Source organism: Oncorhynchus nerka, linkage group LG25, assembly GCF_034236695.1.
Source record: "Oncorhynchus nerka isolate Pitt River linkage group LG25, Oner_Uvic_2.0, whole genome shotgun sequence".
NCBI lineage: Eukaryota > Metazoa > Chordata > Actinopteri > Salmoniformes > Salmonidae > Oncorhynchus > Oncorhynchus nerka.
Genome location: NC_088420.1, coordinates 32,218,381 through 32,236,003, shown reverse-complemented (window position 1 = coordinate 32,236,003; position 17,623 = coordinate 32,218,381). Strand labels below are relative to the sequence as shown.

At 43.4% G+C, this 17,623-nt stretch overlaps 1 protein-coding gene and 1 long non-coding RNA gene across 2 annotated transcripts in view; one reads left to right on the top strand and one right to left on the bottom strand.

Moving 5' to 3' along the window:
• Positions 1-17,623, bottom strand: part of LOC115109402 (insulin-like growth factor 1 receptor) — a 163,898-nt gene that overhangs the window by 65,310 nt on the left and 80,965 nt on the right. The gene's annotated exons all lie outside the window — the stretch shown is intronic.
• Positions 12,695-16,402, top strand: LOC135564522 (uncharacterized). Its single transcript, XR_010461109.1, has 2 exons — positions 12,695-15,041; positions 15,806-16,402. It is a non-coding gene; the product is annotated as an uncharacterized LOC135564522 (long non-coding RNA).

Sequence of the window (17,623 nt, the reverse complement as noted above, 5' to 3'; positions counted from 1 at the left end):
GCCATGCAGGCCCAGGTTCAGCAGCACTACCGCTGCCAACCAGCGGGGGGCTGTGGGGTTGGACTACACCAGATTAGACTTGAGGAGAAAAACAAGCTGCTGCTGCCACTTTGTACTGTTCTACGACAGGGGAATGAGAAGCAGAGTAATGTTACCCACATGATTACATGTGAACAACCGAAACAAAAACGTAGGAAGCAACTGTTTCCTAATCATGGGGATTATTACCAATACCAGACCCCTAGATCCAGCCCGCAATATTATAATAAAGATTCATGGTGTTTTTAGTTACAGCATATTTGTATATGGTCCCTAGAGTATTTCATCTTAATCTGTTGATGAAAATAAAACAAAATATTTGTTTTCCATACATGATCCCAAAGTGAAAAATGACTCCCAGGTTCTCCAGTCACACTCAAGGTCACAGTGAGTCACTACCAGCCAATCACGTTACACGATCAGACACAATAAACAAACTAACAATTCCTCATTGAGTCAACTCAATGGGCTTGTCTGAGATGGAACAATTGTTGGCCACATCAGACTTCTTCTCATTCAAACAATACAGTCTATGGCTTACCTCATTCTGCCTGTGGGGCTTTCCCTAACACATTGCTAACTTCTATTTTCCCTTCAATCAAAAGGAGGATATTTTGTTCCACTCAAATGCCAGTGTGAACCTGAAAAAGGAGTCTCCTGCACCTGACCTGGCCTTTCAGCACAAGTCCCAAACCTAGCCTACCACAACCAAGTAACTAATACCCTTTACAGACAGATTTTATGGTATGTTGCCTGTTTTTTTAACCCAATTCATACAGTCCCATTTTTACCACATTCTTGCTGGGATAAGCCTTTTATATCTCCAGTGCACATGGCGGCAAGTTTAGGAGTATAAGTAGACGTGGGCCGATGTGGGTGGACTTCTATTTTAATAAATCCATTGAATATACACCATCACAAAGAAATCTATTATTAATTTGTTTTAGGCAGGTTCTAAGAAACATTATAAGACTAATACAATGTATTTTGAAAGGAATAGAATGACATATTTCGGGTTTAATGATCTGTGTAGCCTATAGGCTACATGGCTGTGGTATGCACAGGACATCAACAGTTATTTAGTTCATTAAACAGACAAGACACACTTAGGCTACCCTGATCACAGTCAACACACATATATTTAATAGTAGGGTAAGATTATAACATAAACAAATATATAATTTTTAAAAAAAGTTTTTAAATACCACACAACTTGCACAACGGCAACGTTTAGAACCACTGTCATATAAAAAAATTGATATTTTGAAACAGAGGCCAAGGCAAGACTATGCTGTTCTTTATCCATGTTTCATCTCTTTCCTACCCTCACTCCACTTTGTTAGGGAGCAGGCGTAGGGTCTTACATTGACAGTTTCTTTATCATGATGCCCATAGAAAATAGGCCTAGTAGCAATCTATATTTTCAAAAGCATGTGAGTCTCGTATTCATATTTTACAACCTCCACAGGCTTTGAGTTTGAGTAAAATAATAGGCATGCACTTGATTTAGGCTACATTATTGCATGCTAAATGTTTCTGATCAGTGATAGATGAGCAAACGAATAGATGAGCGATACCACCTCCACTTATCTGCCCAATCAGAGAATTAACCAAATATACAGGCGGAGATTCAATTAAACAAAATCACATTGATTGGTGAAACAAAACCACAATAATTGATTAAGACAAGTCACAGGCTTTTTGTCAGGAGTAGGCCTAAGCTACTAAGCGACTGCGAGTGAAGAGCAACATAATCCACTTGATAAGCTACATAATATGCTGGCAAAATGTTCTGATCAGGCCTCCCGGGTGGCGCAGTGGTCTAAGGCTGTGCCACCAGACACTCTGGGTTCGAGCCCAGGCTCTGTCGCAGCCGGCCGAGACCAGGAGGCCCATGAGGCAGCACACAATTGGCCTAGCGTCATCCGGGTTAGGGAGGGATTGGCCAGCAGGGATGTCCTTGTCTCATCGTGCACTAGTGACCCCTGTGGCGGGCCAGGCACAGTGCATGCTGACAAGGTCGCTAGGTGTACGGCGTTTCCTCTGACACATTGGTGCGGCTGGCTTCCAGGTTGGATGTGCGCTGTGTTAAGAAGCAGTGCGGCTTGGTTGGGTTGTGTTTTGGAGGACGCGTGTCTCTCGACCTTCGCCTCTCCCGAGTCCGTGCGGGAGTTGTAGCAATGAGACAAGACAGTAACTACCAGCAATTGGATACCACCAAAAAGGGGGTACCATTTTTTAAAATTTAAATGTCCTGATCAGTGATAATAAATAAGCCAACCAGACAAGAGGATCGTGAGCAGCACTCACCTCAATTTTTATTTCCACAGCCTAATTGTAGCCCAACCAATATCCAAAGGGAAAATCAATGAAAAGAAAAATCTGATATTAACTGATTTATCAAGGTGAGTCTCTACGCTTGTCTCAAAGCAGTGTGAAACGGTGCTGATATAGTTGACCACGCGGGCAGGCTATTGTTTCAAATGCATTATAACAATTGGATGACTTTGGGAGTTTCAGTAAGCAACAATTTGATGAATTCAATTGCATTAGCCTACTTTATTCCAATATTTTCGTCATTCGGTGATGTTTATTCCCACAGTTATTCTTTATGGATCCATCCAGTTGTGGTTAAGAAAACAGTGCATATGGTGGGCTATGAGAAGAGATTGGTAGAGAAGAAGTGACGTGGCTCGCAAAGTTTACAACTGCCCGGAGGATAGTAGTAACGCGCGCTGCCTAGCAACCATCAAGAGCTTAAGAGTGTAGTGTGCAGTGCTTGACTTGGACAGGAGCTCAAGTTGATTCATCAAAAGTCGTTTTCTCTCGCTTGTCAGTTGAGACAGATTTTGTACCAAGTGATATTTCCCCAATGTGTTAAACATTGCCCTGGTTTTGCATTGCTGCTAGTCAGATATTAGAAATATATGACTGTTTAACAATGGTATAACAGTGTAGAGACTGGGTGAGATGTCAAATCCCACCTGCTAGATCAATTAGTTAGGTCCTCTAACTAACATGTTTCCTTCTAACCTAACAGGCTGTGAGTGCTGGATGGCTGAGCTGGGTTGCAGACAGGGAGCAGATAGCTGCCTGGCTCAGAGAGGAAGTGGGAGCACGCTGCTCAATCTATGATCCATCAATCACACAGAGAGAGAGGGAGAGAAGAGATGGAGAGAGAGGGAGCAAAAACAGGAAACTAGAGACCATATCCTTTAACTAGCACTCAAAAGAAACCCCTCAAAGAGCTGGCTAGGACTTCAGATTCTTCCGGTCAAATTTCCAAGCATTGGTTTCACTTGTGGTGATTTGATTAGAACCACTGGCGCTGTGACCCCTCCGAGAACAGTTCCCTCTGTCCTGCAGCCTGATGTGGTACCTGCTTCTAGGCTATATCCAGCTACTGCCCAGCCCACCACTACACTGTACTGGGCTTCCAGACAAGTAGGGGTTTGCAGCACTTTGTTTTCAGGAAAGTATGGGTTTGGGGAAAGGTTGGGAAGGGGAGGGATTGATTGTCTGTGTATTCTACAGTGTGGGAGAGAGAGGGGGAACAGGAACACAACCCAGCTGAAGGTTAGGTTAGCACCAGACAGCCTGCAGATCAAAGGCACATTCCAACCTCCCTCTGTAGCTCCAGCCCTATTCTGCCTGCAGGAGGACATTCTTACTGACTACATGCAACACAAGGCACACCTGAAGCATTTTATTACCCGCCCGCCTACCTTCTCTGGAGGGAACTTAGACAGACCAAATAAAACCTTACAACCTTACACCTCAGCAGTTGGTGTTTTGATTAATATGGCATTAACTTTGAATGAGACAATCTCTAAAACAGTGTGCAGAGCATGGTAATGGCGCCAGGGTCTGTTGTTTGTCTCCATGGCATCAGTTTAAGGTCAGGCTAAAGAGAGGAAGGGCAGCCTCTGTTGAGTAAGTGCAGGTGGTGAGTAGAAAACAACACTGGGAACGTCCTACTCATGTCCTGGGCCGGCCGGCAACATGTCCTCCTATCTACTGTGCCACTCCGTGTCAGCTCTGATTACTGGCCATTACTGTCTAATGGCACCTGCACTGTCTTTGGGGGGGAATCACCACGACAACTCACAGGCCCTGGAAAAACACAACCTTGTTCACCTCTTGAGTTCCCAGCTTTCATGGAAAGCTTGCCAAGTCTCAGGTAAATCTAACTCTGCTGAGGCACTACAGTATATCCTCCAGTTCATCCACAGTGTATCAAGCATTAGCCTACCCTTCCATGTTCACACTATGCCTTCTCATTTCTCAATGAGCTATGTAGTTTCCTTTTTACGGGGTGTGATTTTACATAAGGAAAAAACAAATGCTAAAATGTTCAGAGACGGAACAAAAGGGAGATAAATACAAATGTGTGTCAGGAGGGGACAGGCTGAATCAAAATGACTCCCCCAGACGTCTCTTCACCCGAACAAAATGGCCTTCTGCCGTCATAAAAGCCCCTGTCTGCGTATTTAACAGCAGAACTGAGTTATCTGGAAATAAAAATAGGGAGTGGTGGGGGGTGGTGAATGTTGACCCATTTCCCCTGAGAGGCTGCATGCCTCTCAGACTTCTCGGGATGGAGTGGTAGCCATGTCAGCATTGTTGGTGGTTTAAGGATGGATGCAAGTCAACTAGTAATGGGAGCATGGATCGATAAGTCGTGATCTGAACACCAGGTCAGAGGGAGCCAGGCTTCCCAAATATCAGACCAATAAAAATATATTAGTCTGTGTTTTCATAATTTTCCTTCAATTTGCTGAATCTCTCTCACTGGAAAAATGATCAGATCGAGGGGAACAGACCCATCTGTCTCAGTATGTATAGACCATGTATCTGATGCTGTCTGGAACAAAATAGTATGTGACATGTTGCCGCTGTAGCATTTGATTGATTGATGCCATCAAGCATTTGGCCTCCCTTGATAAAAAAAAATAGAATAATTAGCCAATCAGCATTGAGCTGAGCTCAACGGTGGGTCGTCCTGGCAAGCAAAACAACCCCCTGAGGGAGGCCAGTTTGGATTTGGCTTCACACCAATCAAATCACATCAAAAGCAAAACATCATTGTCAGAATGATCTGGTCTGCTTGTGTTTTTGTCCCGCTGTAGCTAGCTAGCTAAATCTGCCCTTTCCTAAGCCATGGATAGAGATGGGGATTTTGACTTTATTTTTTAATTCTCCGTACAGGCCAATGATTACAACGGAGATTCTAATCGAACCATACATCCATATATTGTGCCACTGGCCTTAGACGATTGAAGTTCAATATGTAGCCTAGATTATACACATGGGAAACTGTTGAGAGTGAAAAACACAGCAGCGTTGCAGTTCTTAACACACTCAAACCAGTGCACCTGGCACATACTACCTACCATACCCTGTTCAAAGGCACTTAAAACTTCTGGCTTGCCCATTCACCCTCTGAATGGCACAAATACACAATCCATGTATCAATTGTCTCAAGGCTTAAAAATCCTTCCTTAACCTGTCTCCTCCCCTTCATTTACACCGATTGAAGGGGATTTAACAGGATCATTACTTTCACCTGGATTCACCTGGTCAGTCTATGTCATGGATGTTTTGTACACTCAGTGAATATAGCTTTAGTTGATTTAATGATGATGGAATAGCAGAAACAGTGCTCCTGTTTTCTTTGTGCTGACTTGCGGTAACTTGTGGTAACTTGCAGTAACTCTCGGTGGATCTAAATCTGTGGTTGTTTTGTTGGAAATGTGACTGTAGGTCATGTAACTGTTTGTTACATGCTATATTTGCTTTGTGGACTTGAACGGACAGATGTTCCTCCCCGGTTTTGTGATGAAACAAACGTATGTGTAGTTGACTTTATTCTGCAGTAGCAGCTGTGACTGTTGTCTGTTTGTTGTCTCAGCCTTATTGTATATCACGCTGGTGTATGAATGAATGGTTTATAGAGCAAACAATGCAATTATCACAACATAGGTTGTAATATGGCCTTTTTACTGGCTTGGCTTCCACAGTGGTTTTACCCACACACCACAAAATATAATTTTATTTAACTAGGCAAGTCAGTTCAGAACAAACTCTTATTTACAATGATGCCCTACTCCGGCCAAACCCGGGCGATGCTGGGCCAAATGTGCGACGCCCTACAGGACTCCCAATCTCAGCCGGAAGTGATACAGCGTGGATTCGAACCAGGTACTTCAGTAACGCCGAGATGCAGTGCTATAGAGTGCTGCACCCCTCAGGACCCCCCATATCCTGCCTCCACAAAGAAGAACAGAGATTTCACCTCGCTGTGACGTTACACTGGCAATGTATAAGAACAATGTGGGTAAACTGAAGATACTGGAGATATATATGCAAAAAGATAAATGAATCTTCAGATGGTGATGTATGGGGGACATGATAGGAGAGAACGGGCTTTGAACAGGCTGAGCCCGACCGTCAACACCTCACACACAAACATGCACAAACAGATACATAAAACCATTCCTGCAAGTCATTGAGGTGTTCACAATGTGAATTAGAGAATGGAAAATGGAGAGCGCTGGAGTGGGCCATTCTTCCTTCAACACCTCAGACGGAGGCAGCTCGGGGTGGAAGGGAAGCTCAGTCCAAACTAGGCCTTTTGTTACACTGCTCTGTGCCTCGGAAAAGGCAGGAACAAAACACAAACGCATATAAAGCCTGCGGAGTAGAGAAGCAGAGTGTGTGCGCCGAGCCCAGACTCCTCCTCAGCCAGTGAATATACACAAACACACAGAACTTCCCCACTAGCGCCTCGCTGAGCCGCGTCAGGCACACCACCTGACCAACTCCACCTCCCCCTCTCTTTTCCTACCTCCTTCCCACCCTCATTCATAAAATGGCCGCTTCACAACTTCAGCGGCTGGCATGGGATGTATGGATGAAGGGTCATCAGCAGTGGCGGAACAGGAGGGAGGGAGGAAGTGGTGTTTGTATTTTTCTTCGCTCTGTGTGATTCCACACATGCTTTTTTCATTACGCACGATGTAAAGATTTCTCCCACCGGTAGTCAGTCGCTTCTCTATGCATATGCCAGCCCTAGCCCCCTTCCCTTCCCCACCAAAACAAACCTGATACCCCAACGGCCTGGGAGGGAAACTGAAGCTCTGTCTCCAGCAAGGAAAAAGGGGGCAGTAGAAGGGGTAAGAGCGGGGACAGGAGCGGGGGTAGGAGTGGGAGCGGGTGGCTCCTCCTCAGAGGCCAGCGAGAGGGGGCAGGGACATTCTCACGTTCCAGCGCAGGAACACAACATTCATGTGACTGCCATTTTACTACATCACACACTGAGCCCTGGGGCAAGGAAACATATAACCTACTGTTACTGTATGATGCTCTGCTGTTTCTCTCTACAGAAACAGTTTGCTTTTTACTTTTTATTTTATAAACAAACTCAATATACTTTAGAATGACTAAAACCAAATCAAACTGTGTAGAAATGATAATGGACCTACATTTATTCTGTTTCTTGATTCTATGGGAGGGCCGCACTGAAAATTCCCGCAAAAATTGATAAAGGACTATTTTCTGCACATTTTGACGGTGAGGAAATATAGCCAATTTTCAGTGCGGCCCTCCAGACATCCTTGAAGACCGAACACCAGAGGCAACATTTGTTTGACACCCCTGATCTAGATCCAGTGAGAGATTGCATCTGAAAAGAGAAAACAGACAAGGCAAGGAGCACCAATGTACTGTGTCCCTGAGCAGCTCATTCGCTACTGCCACACAGCCTTATAAATTGATCAATCAGAAGGAGAGGGAGTGGGACGGTACCAGGGTTGAGTTCCAGGGGAGATGACTGAGACAGCAGCACCAAAACAGTTCAGACAAAGCCACAGGGCGCAGGCAGACATCCTGCATCAGCCAGTGAGTGTATAGGCATGTGCGTGCGTGTGTATATGAGGTGAATGAGTGCATGAGCAGTACTGCGTCTCCTCCTCCTTTCTGCCACACTGCACTGTCTTCTGCTGTAAGCAGATCAAATTAAAACTCGCTCAAGCAAGAGGCTTGGCTATACCCCCTCCCCCACCACCACCCTCCACTCCCGTTCTCCTCCCTCCTGCTACTGCAGCCCCCTTGTCAGACAGTGTGGGGGGGGGGGGGGGGGGCTCTATGGCAGGACAGGACACAACATGTGTGCCACACAAAGGGGTATGTGTTTACAGAACATAAGGGGACACACACAGAGTTAGTGACTGACAAGGGCCAGTCCTAAGATGCATGAGGACAAAAACAAACCCTGCTGCCACCTGCTGTCACCCCTCATATCATCACTACTCTCTAATGAGCCAATATGGATACCAACCCTGTATGACCCATTACTTCATAATGGAATTGAGTCTCCTTTTGAACAGAATAATACACAGTTGAAGTCGGAATTATATATACACCTTAGCCAAATACATTTAAACAATTCCTGACATTTAATCATAGTAAAAATTATGGTCTTAGTTCAGTTAGGATCACCACTTTATTTTAAGTATGTGAAATGTCAGAATAATAGTAGAGAAAATTATTTATTTCAGCTTTTATTTCTTTCATCACATTCCCAGTAGGTCAGAAGTTTACATACACTCATTTAGTATTTGGTAGCAATGCCTTTGTTGTTTAACATAGGGCAAACATTTGGGGTAGCCTTCCACAAGATTCCTATAATAAATTGTGTGAATTTTGGAAAATTCCTCCTGACAGAGCTGGTGTAACTGAGTCAAGTTTGTAGGCCTCCTTGCTCGCACATGCTTTTTCAGTTCTGCCCACAAATTTTCTGTAGGATTGAGGTCAGGGCTTTGTGACGGCCACTCCAATACCTTGACTTTGTTGTCCTTAAGCCATTTTGCCATAACTTTGGAAGTATGCTTGGGGTCATTGTCCATTTGAAAGACCCATTTGCGACCAAGATTTAACTTCCTGACTGACATCTTGAGATGTTTCTTCAATATATCCACAATTTTTCTTTATTACTGTGCGTTTGTTTATGTGTTACTCTGTGTTGTTTGATTTTGTGGCACAGTGTCACGCCCTGACCTTAGTTATCTATGTTTTCTTTATTATTTTGCTTAGGTCAGGGTGTGACGAGGGACGTATGCTTGTCTTGTCTAGGGTTTTTGTATATCTAGGGTTTTTTGTAAGTCTAGGTAATTGTATGTCTGTGGTGGCCTGAATTGGTTCCCAATCAGAGGCAGCTGTTTATCGTTGTCTCTGATTGGGGATCCTATTTAGGTTGCCATTTTCCCTTTTGGGTTCTTGTCTATGTGTAGTTGCCTGTCAGCGTTAGTTTATATAGCGTCACAGGTTGTTTTTTTTTGTTAGTTTGTTCAGTGTTCATTCGTATAATGAAAGAGAATGTACGCATACCACACTGCAACTTGATCTCCTCCTTATGACGACCGTGACACACAGCTTTGCATTACCTTGGCCAGGTCGCAGTTGTAATTGAGAACTTGTACTCAGCTGGCCTACCTGGTTAAACAAAGATTAAATAAAATAAGAAAACATGCCAAGCAGTCATTTGAAAGAGTAACAAAATTTCAGCGAGACAACTCAAAGGCGAAATAATGGAATTAATTGCCCTTAACAATCAATCGTTCTGTCGTGGGTGATGTTGGCTTTCGCCGACTGGTCGAGCACCGGTTAACAAGTGCGCTATTTTTCCGATGTTTCCCTCCTGGGTGTTACACAATAATAGAGTCACTGCTATTAGCTTCACGACATACATACTATGGAACACCGTTTGGGTCTTTGAGTGTCAAAAAAGATACAGTAGCATTGTAAAAGCTGTACTAAAAAAAGTCTGCAAACACCCCGGCCACGAACGACGTGTTTACAATACCGCATTAGTATTAAAGCATAATTTGTTCGACCGCAACTTCTGGGGTAGCTAGCTTTAGCTTCATCCCTAGCTAGCATCAATACAACCAGCTTGAAAACAATGACTGCAGTCATTTTCCTTATTCTTAGCAATGATTTAGAAATTGTTATTAGTAAGTATTAGCTAGGTTGCCACTTCTTGTTCGCCTATTGAAATTGAACTTCAGTTCATGAAAATAAATCGCTAGCCAGCTACTCAACCCTGTTGCCCAAAGCTAACGTTATAAGTAGCCAGCTAGCTTCATCTGGCTAGCGAGGCTTGACCCGGGTTATGTGTTGTGAAGCTAGCCACAATAAGGATTAGGCACAATAATGCAATTTGAGGTTTGCCTTCAAAATAAAAGTATGTCATTGAAAGTGATGCAAATGAATACAAATAGCAGAATCATGCCATACTTTTATTTTGAAGGCAAACCTCAAATTCCATTGTGCCTAATCCTTATTGTACCTAGCTTCACATAGATGGGTCCGACCACCATTAATCAAATAAGAAATTTCTTATCAATTAGGGTTATTTTAGATGATGACCCCCAGCTATATAGTTAGCTAGCTATAGCTACTGAAACAGATGTCATGTTGACTTGTATCTTTTTTGACACGCAAAAACCCAAACGGCATTCCATAGAAATCATGGTTGAGAATGAAACAAATGAACAACGAAACAGCACAGCAAGTAAGTGAAAGAAATAGGTTTCAAAATAACCTTTTGGTCAGTGTAGTGTGTGTGTGTGTGTAACCGTTATTTAACTAGGCAAGTCAGTTAAGAACAAATTCTTATTTACAATGACGGCCCGGACAACGATGGGCCAATTGTGCGCCGATGTGATATAGCCTGTACTCAAACCAGGGACTGTAGTGACGCCTCTTGCACTGAGATGCAGTGCCTTAGAGTGCTGCGTCCATGTCTGTGTTTTAACTATTTAACTGTATTAGAATGCTTAAAAGACAGCAAAACTTTTTCAAAATCGGTTATCAGTATCATTTTTGGGGGCAAGAAAAATGGGCTATTGGAAGGACAATATACCTTCACCAACACCTCTTTGTATTTTGATACTTTGTGGATGGGGGCTCCGGAGTGGATGGGGGCTCCCGCAGTGCAAAATGCATTGCTACAGATGCAGGTTCGATACCCATGCCGGCCGCCACCGGGAGACCCATGAGGTGGCTTTTGGTTTTAATTTAGAATCCTCCAATCCTCTATATGTAATTACGGAGAGTCACGTCATATTTTATACTGTAGGCCTACCATAGGTGACATGAGTCTCACTAGTGTTGAGAAATATGCTGTTAAAAGTGTTGCATGTCTCATTTATTTAAAGAGCATATTGAAGTTAGAAGCAATAGGATTTGAAGCAAAAGCCTACAACGATTTTAACAACATTTCGTGCTGGTCTGAGACAAGCATGGAGACTAGTTTTGTTAAATCAATGAGATTTTTATTTGCACTTAATCTCAGTTTGGGTATTGATTAAACTAGAATAAATAAATGAGGGTGCAGAAATGTTATGCTCATAGTTTAACCTTTATTTGACTAGGCAAGTAAGTTAAGAGCAGTTTGGGGCCACGGAAGGAGTGTTGTATAGCATTGAAGCTCATCTGGAGGTTTGTTAACACAGTGTCCAAAGAAGGGCCAGAAGTATACAGAATGGTGTCTTCTGCGGTGAGGTGGATCAGAGAATCACCAGCAGCAAGAGCGACATCATTGATGTATACAGAAAAAAGAGTCGAACCCTGTGGCACCCCCATGGAGACTGCCAGAGGTCCGGACAACAGGCCCTCCGATTTGACATACTGAACTCTATCTATCTGAACTCTATCTGAGAAGTAGTTGGTGAACCAGGCGAGGCAGTCATTTTAGAAACCATGGCTGTTGAGTCTGCCGATAAGAATGCTGTGATTGACAGAGTCGAAAGCCTTGGCCAGGTTGATGAAGACGGCTGCACAGTACTGTCTTTTATCGATAGCGGTTATGATATTGATTAGGACCTTGAGCGTGGCTGAGGTGCACCCATGACCAGCTCAGAAACCAGATTGCATAGCGGAGAAGGTACAGTGGGAATCAAAATGGTCGCTGATCTGTTTGTTAACTTGGCTTTCGAAGACTTTAGAAAGGCAGGGTAGGATAGAAACTGTCTGTAACTGTTTGGGTCTAGAGTGTCTCCCCCTTGAAGAGGGGGAAGACCGCGGCAGCTTTCCAAACTTTAGGGATCTCAGACAATACTAAAAAAAGAGAGGTTGAACAGGCTAGTAATAGGGGTTGCAACAATTGCGGAGGATCATTTTAGAAAGAGAGGGTCCAGATTGTCTAGCCCAGCTGATTTTGCAGCTCTTTCAGAACATCAGCTATCTGGATTTGGGTGAAGGAGAAATGGGGAGGCTTGGGCAAGTTGCTGTGGGGAGTGCAGAGCTGTTGACCGGGTTAGTGGTAGCATGGCCAGCCGTAGAAAAAAATTTATTGAAATATAAATGGTTGACTGAATATAAGCAAGTGATGTCTGCTAAATAATTAAGTTAGGTCTCTCCAGAAATAAATCATTCTAAATAACAAACTGGCTTTATTTACATATTAGTGAGAATGTCTCACCCCATGTTCAAGAATTGTCTTTTTCTCACTCACTTTAGGTTAAATGAAAACGAAATCTCCAAAATACCGTTACTTTTTAAACAAAGCGATTATTATTATTATTAATGAATTTAGAATGATATAAAAGCTCCTTAGATATTTTCACAGATCCTAACGGAAAATACCCCTTACATTTTAATTTTGAATCCTCCAATCCTCTAAATGTAATTATTGGCAGAGAGTCACGTCATTAAAAAAAATATTTGTAGATATACTGCATGCCTACCATAGGCGAAATGAGTATTGGTTACACTACAATTAGGGTGTGGAAATGTTATGTCCCTTAGATATTAATTTAGAATCCTCCAATCCTCTTATGCTGTAGCCTACTCCCGACCATCGTGTTGTACAGTGCAATATTTTCCATTCTTAACGGAAACCCTGAGGGTTTCGTTTTTCTGGGAATAGAAACACCACAATATTAATCAAATAAATGACATTTTTAATTTTAATTAGATTTTTAAAATCAATCCCATGTACTATGTTATTACAAAAAAGGGTTTAAATTCTCTAATAATGCCAATATGGGAGACTATCAAATGCTTCTCAAAGTTGCCCTCTGTTGCCCGCAAGTTGCACTAACTTGCATTAACGTAAAAAAAATGGCTGACAATGAATTAGCGTGCCATAGAATGCTGCAGCAGCCCGCAAGGTGTGCTGCAGTATGATGCAACTTTTAAAGGAGGAACCACAGTAGATGAACGGATGATCTCCGCATGTTATTTCTCACTGTCAAGCATGGAGGAGGAGATGTGATGGTGTGGGGGTGCTTTGCTGGTGACACCTTCAGTGATTTATTTAGAATTCAAGGCACACATTACCAGCATCGCTACCACAGCATTCTGCAGTGATACGCCATCATATCTGGTTTGCGCTTAGTGGGACTATCATTTGTTTTTCAACAGGACAATAACCCAACACAGCCCCAGGCTATGTAAGAGCTATCTGACCAAGCACAGCATTCTGCAGTGACACGCCATCATATCTGGTTTGCGCTTAGTGGGACTATCATTTGTTTTTCAACAGGACAATAACCCAACACACCCCCAGGCTATGTAAGAGCTATCTGACCAAGAAGGATAATGGAGTGCTGCATCAGATGACCTGACCGCCACAATTACCGATTACAACCCAATTGCGATGGTTTGGGATTAGTTGGACCACAGAGTGAAGAAAAAGCAGCCAACAAGTGCTCAGCATATATGGGAACTCCTTCAAGATTGTTGGAAAAGCATTCCAGGAGAAGCTGGTTGAGAGAATGCCAAGAGCGTACAAAGCTGTCATCAAGGCAAAGGGTGGCTAATTTGAAGAATCTCAAACATAAAATATACAGGTATTTTGATTTTTTAAACACTTCTTTGGTTACTATATGATCCATGTGTTATTTCATAGTTGTGATATCTTCACTATTACTCTACAATGTATAACATAGTACAAATAAATAAAAACCCTTGAATGAGAAGGTGTCCAAACTTTTGACTGGTACTGTATGTAAATTAGATATTTAATTCTCAATAAATTAGCAACATTTCTAAAAACATGTTTTCTCTTCATCATTATGGAGTATTGTGTTTAGATGGGTTTAGTATTGTTGGGCACTCTCGAGTGGCGCAGCGGTCTAAGGCACTGCATCTCAGTGCTAGAGGCGTCACTACAGATTCTGGTTCGATCCCGGGTTCTATCACCACCGACCGTGATCGTGAGACCCATAGGGTGGCGCACAATTTGCGCTGCGTTGTCCGGGTTAGGGGAAGGTTTGGCTGGGGTAGGCCATCATTGTAAAATAAGAATTTGTTCTTAACTGACTTGCATAGTTAAATACATTTTGAATTCACACTGTAACACAACTAAATGTGGAATAAGTCAAGGGGTATGAATACATTCTGAAGGCACTGTATGTACTGTACTGTGTTACACACATCTTAAAAAGCCAGTATTTTCAGTTGTTGAGTTATTGAGCTACAACCAGGATATTACATTTCCCTTCCTCAACCCACTACCCACGCAGGATACCGGCAGCCCACCCACCCACCGCCTGCCTGCCTGTCTCTCAGCCCTGGCCCAGCTCCACTCAAACTTTCCACAGTTGGGCAAGGGCTCTGTGGCGGTCGGTGCGTTTAGCACGCAGCCTGCGTCAGCCACACCACAGCCTGGGGACCAGAGGCTGCCACAGGGGCGGAGCCAGGAGACAACAGCCTGACTCCAGAGGGCAGGCTAAGGCATCAGCATGGCGACGTCACACATATCTGAGGGGCCGACACGGGAGAAGGGCCGGTCTAACACACAGGCCCTGCTGCATAGTGTGGTTACTGCATCCAGGCTATTTATATGTGTCTCTTCTTCAGAGAAGGAAGCTGGACCTATTGAATCCAGATGTGAGAGGACAGACAGAAGGCACAAGACAGAACCAGAGCTGGAGGAGACAGACTGGGCCAGAGTGGCAGCCTACGGTGTCTGAACAAGGAACACAAAAAAACAGGTAGGAGATGATACTAAGTTAGAGAGAGACCAGAGGAGATCAATGTCACTCTCCCTCAACATGGGTTCACAAGGAGGAGAGAGTTGTAACATTCATATATGGGACAAGTACAGATGAACACACACACTTAAGACAGGAAATATGAACATTCAAAGAGTTCACAGGCACATACATTCCTATAACGTTATAAATATGTAGAGACAAAGAGAGACTGGACAGTACCGTGTGATGTGTAGGGTGGGACAGTGCACATACCAACATCCTAAACATACTTGTTCAAAACATCACCCATCATCAGTCACACACACACATACACTACAGTTCAAAAGTTTGGGGTCACAAACATTTCCTTGTTTTGGAAAAAAATGCAACTTTTTCGTCCATTAAAACATCAAATTGATCAGAAATACAGTGTAGACTGTTAATGTTGTAAATGACTGTTGTAGCTGGAAACGACTTATTTTTAATGGAATATCTACACAGGGGTACAGAGGCCCATTATCAGCAACCATCACTCCTGAGTTCCAATGGCACGTTGTGTTAGCTAATCCAAGTTTATCATTTTAAAAAGGCTAATTGATCATTAGAAAACCCTTTTGCAATTGTTAGCACAGCTGAAAACTGTTGTCCTGATTAAAGAAGCAATAAAACTGGCCTTCTTTAGACTAGTTGGGTATCTGGAGCATCAGCATTTGTGAGTTCAATTTCAGGCTCAAAATGGCCAGAAACAAAGAACTTTCTTCTTGCCGTGGTTATCTGTCCAGGACACATTGTGCCGGCTCTGCGCTCCAGACCTCCAGTGATGATCCATAGCCCGGAGCCTCCAGTGACGATCCACGGTCCGGTTCCTCCGGCGACGATTCATGGTCCGGAGTCTCTAGCGAGGATCCACGGTCCGGAGCTTCCGGCGATGATCCCCGCACCAGAGTCACCACCTGAGCTGGCGGATTCGCAAGCGGAGCGGGGTCGACGTCCCGCACCGGAGCCGCCACCGAGGCTGGATGCCCACCCGGACACTCCCCTATAGTCAGATTTTGTGGCCAGAGTCCGCACCTTTGGGGGGGGTACTGTCATGCCCTGTCCTTAGAGATCATTTTATTTCTCTATTTGGTTAGGTCAGGGTGTGACAAGGGTGGACATTCTAGTTTTTTGTTTCTAGGCAGAGGCAGCTGTCTATTGTTGTCTCTGATTGGGGATCATATTTAGGCATCCTTTTTCCACCTGTTGTGTGTGGGATCTTGTTTTTGTATTGTAGCCTTTTTGCACTACAAAGCTGCACGTTTGTTTTGTTACCCTTTATTGTTTTGACCCTTTATTGTTTTGTTGCTGGCTCACATTAATAAAACTGGATGAACACCTTCCACGCTGCAACTTGGTCCAATTCTTCGATCGTTACACTCCTTTAAGGAGTGAATGGCAGTCGATTGGGCGCTAGCTCAAAAACTTAACATTAGCACGAATTTCGTCAACAAGAAGTACAACATTACAAATCTTTTCCGATATGTGAGTATGTGAGATAATTAACTTGCTATCTGTAGTATCGTATAGCTTAGGAATTGTGACATTCCCTACTTTCGAGGAAAATAGACACGTTTTTCGACATATACACTGACTTTGAGAAGGGATTGCGTGACGATTAACTTAGCAACCATGTGACGCAGCATAACAACGTGAACACGATTATACGTGGGGGGCGTTATAAATTCCTTCATTCATTGGATTTCTACCTCCTTTCTATAATATCTATGGCAACTGCACCATGCAATGCACCCTGGACTAAAGAGATAGACAAATAGGAACTATATGCTAGACCCTCCGTTAAATTACACATTTCTCTAGGTAGGAATATCGCAAAAAATATGACCAATGGCTTAATCGAGAGAAGACATCCTCCCGATTTATGAAATCGACCAGTATTGAAATCTGAAATGTATGATATACGTTTTCGTGATCTAAAAGTAGTATTCCTATTAACTTCCAGTGTATTGAGAGAGACTTTATCACAGTGCTACGTCATACCTGACGGGTTTCTGCCTACTTGAACGCCAATAACGCAGATACACATCAAAACATTAAATTACCCAGGGAATCGATAGAACATCACTCAAAATCAACATAACATTAAAAATGGGTAAACCTTTTTTAAATATTTCATTGGCCCTGGTCAAGCTGCATTGGAGATTTTAAGAATTAGTCAGGGTAAAGTGTGTGCTCATCTGAAGAGCTTAGCCCAGCGTAGTTCTCCCCGCCCCTGCAGGACCACAACATTTGAATGACAATGAGTACTTGTGAGACATGGCTAAATGTATTGTGACCCCTGATGATGAATTGCCAGTGGCCAACCTACCAATGACACATCATCAATCCCTGGACACAGCTCGCAGGGGGTTGGAAGGGCCACATAGGCCAGGAGAGGGTCTCTCTCTCACACACACACACACACACACACACACACACACACGTGATGTCCAGTCAAGAGAGCGGTTTTCAGACTGTGGACAAGGGAGAATCTGGTCAACCAGTAATCCAGTCACCTCTGGCTCTATAATCATTGTACAGTACTCCCATGCATTTTCAGATGT